This window comes from Castor canadensis, chromosome 7 (assembly GCF_047511655.1).
Source record: "Castor canadensis chromosome 7, mCasCan1.hap1v2, whole genome shotgun sequence".
Lineage (NCBI taxonomy): Eukaryota > Metazoa > Chordata > Mammalia > Rodentia > Castoridae > Castor > Castor canadensis.
The window spans coordinates 132,667,737-132,670,551 of NC_133392.1; the positions used below are offsets into that span (position 1 = coordinate 132,667,737).

A 2,815-nucleotide genomic window follows, 5' to 3' on the forward strand; every position below is an offset into this window, starting at 1 on the left:
GGCCCCTACTTTGGTGAGCAGGTCTCGTCCAAGCAATGGAGCGGGGCTCTCAGGGACGACCAGGAAGGAGTGTGTGACCTGGTGTTTTCCTAAGTCTACCTTTCTTTTGGTAGTCCATGAGCATAACTGTGTACCCGTGGCCCCCTGAACGACACTTGTTCATTCCTTGTTTAAAGGTCCACATGCCTTGTTTAAGACCGAATACTGGGCGCCGGTATCCACCATGAACCCCATCGGCTTCCCCTCCACACATACAGTTACCCAAGACTCGGGGAGGGGGTCCGAGCCCCGTCTCCCTCAGTCCTCTTCTCCGGCTAGAAGGACTCTGGCCTGCTCCACTGCTCGTTCCCTTTCCCTGTTACCTCCCGGTCTCCTGCCAAACCCTCTTCTTGGCCAGCACCCTGTTAGAGCTAGCGGGTCCTGAGCCTGAAGGTGCTGGCAGAGGGCGGGGCGGCCGGCTGGCCTAGGCGAGGGGCGCCGTTGCTGCTGCGGCCAGCCGCCCAGGCCCTGGCCTTCTCCGGAAGCCCCCCAACTTCGTCCTGAACCAATCTGCCTTGGACTTGTTCTCTTTGCAGCCGTCGGCCCCCGCCCGTGAGCTGGCGTCCCACAGACCGGGAGGACTCGGCCCCACCCTCCAAGAGCTGCCCGCAGTTGGAGGAGTCGGTCGAATCCTGATGTCCCGTCCTAGTGCGACCCGACTGGGTCGGAGGTAACCAGCTGCCGGCAGAGGCCACCATGGAGCAGTGTGCGTGCGTGGAGAGAGAGCTGGACAAGGTGCTGCAGAAGTTCCTGACCTATGGGCAGCACTGCGAGCAGAGCCTTGAGGAGCTGCTGCACTACGTGGGCCAGCTGCGGGCTGAGCTGGCCAGTTCAGCTCTCCAGGGGACCCCTCTCTCAGCCACTCTTTCCCTGGTGATGTCCCAGTGCTGCCGGAAGATCAAAGACACTGTCCAGAAACTGGCTTCAGACCACAAGGACATTCATAGCAGTGTGTCTCGAGTAGGGAAAGCTATTGACAGGAACTTTGACTCTGAGATTTGCAGTGTAGTCTCGGATGCAGTGTGGGACTCTCGGGAGAAGCAGCAGCAGATTTTGCAGATGGCTATTGTAGAGCACCTCTACCAGCAGGGCATGCTCAGCGTTGCCAAAGAGCTGTGTCAGGAATCAACACTGAATGTGGACTTGGATTTCAAGCAGCCCTTCTTGGAGTTGAATCGGATCTTGGAAGCGCTGCATGAACAAGACTTGGGGCCTGCACTGGAATGGGCTGTCTCCCACCAGCAGCGCCTGCTAGAGCTCAATAGCTCCCTTGAGTTCAAGCTGCACCGCCTGCACTTCATCCGCCTCCTGGCAGGTGGCCCTGAAAAGCAGCTGGAGGCCCTCAGCTATGCCCGGCACTTCCAGCCCTTTGCTCATCTGCATCAGCGGGAGATCCAGGTGATGATGGGCAGCCTGGGATACCTGCGGCTGGGCTTGGAGAAGTCACCCTACTGCCACCTCCTGGACAACAGCCACTGGGCAGAGATCTGTGAGACCTTTACTCGTGATGCTTGTTCTCTGCTGGGACTTTCAGTGGAGTCCCCTCTCAGTGTCAGCTTTGCTTCTGGTTGTGTGGCACTGCCTGTGCTGATGAACATCAAAGCTGTGATTGAGCAGAGGCAGTGCACTGGGGTCTGGAGTCACAAGGACAAGCTGCCGATTGAAATTGAACTAGGCATGAAGTGCTGGTACCACTCAGTGTTCGCTTGCCCCATCCTCCGCCAGCAGACTTCAGATTCCAACCCTCCCATCAAGTTCATCTGCGGCCACGTCATTTCTCGAGATGCACTCAACAAGCTGATTAATGGGGGGAAGCTGAAGTTTCCCTACTGCCCCATGGAGCAGAACCCAGCTGATGGGAAACGCATCATATTCTGATTCCTGCTTGGAAGGCACTTCGCTGGAAAGAGTTTTTCATCCACAGTATTTGTCTGTCTCTGGGGCAAGTGGGTGGCTGGCTTCTTTGGTGATCAATTTCAGAGCTCCTGGCTGAGGAACACTGCCACAGAGCAGAGCCTGACCAGATTATCAGCAGAGGCCCAGAAAGGAGGTGAACCAATGCACACTTGGCAACTGGTTCTTCTGCTATAAGGAAAGGGAGCTCCTGGCTTCTAGACTTCTACTCTGTCTTCTCTGCCTTGACTTAGCAGCAGCTGACAGAGTAGCAAAGGCCTTGGCCATCAGCAGCAGACATCTTTCCACCCCTGCCCCCAGCTGCGTCTCTTGCTGCTAATGCCAAGGCTGGTGCCCATCCTACCCTCAGCCCAGGGTGTTAGCGGTGGCTTTCCTCTTTCTGTTGTATAGCTTCAACTGTATGTGTCCTATCCCACTGTAAATAGTTTAAGTTAGAACTGATTGTTGTTGTTTTATAACTTTGAGCAAATATATTCACAGCTCTTCTCCTTAAAAAAAAAAAACCCTCTTCTTCCCTTTAACTTAGGGCACTCTCTCTTCCAATGCCCAGTCTCCTTACAGTTAAAAACAGTGTTCCTTATCCGGGGTCCTGGCGTGGCCCCCTTCCTTGGGTTGGTCCCGGACACCCGCTAGGAAAATACGGGCCATTTCTCTTTGTTGCTTTTGGTTCTCCTTAGCCTGGAACTCCCTGTCCTCCTTTCTCAATTTCTCCTGGGCCTCCCTGTCTTCCTTTCTCCGCCTTTCCTCCCTTTCTTCTGGAGTTTCCCTTGCGGTAAAGACCTTCTCCGCTATCTGTAACATTTCCCTAATGGTTATCTCCCCTAAGTTTTCCTGTTTATTGAGTTTTCTCCTAATGTCTGGA

The 2,815-nt window shown here is 54.8% G+C and overlaps 1 pseudogene; it reads left to right on the forward strand.

Annotated features, from left to right (window-relative positions):
* Positions 1-735: 735 nt before the first annotated feature.
* LOC109691584 (E3 ubiquitin-protein transferase RMND5B pseudogene) lies at positions 736-1,917 on the forward strand (annotated as a pseudogene).
* The last annotated feature ends 898 nt before the right edge of the window (positions 1,918-2,815 follow it).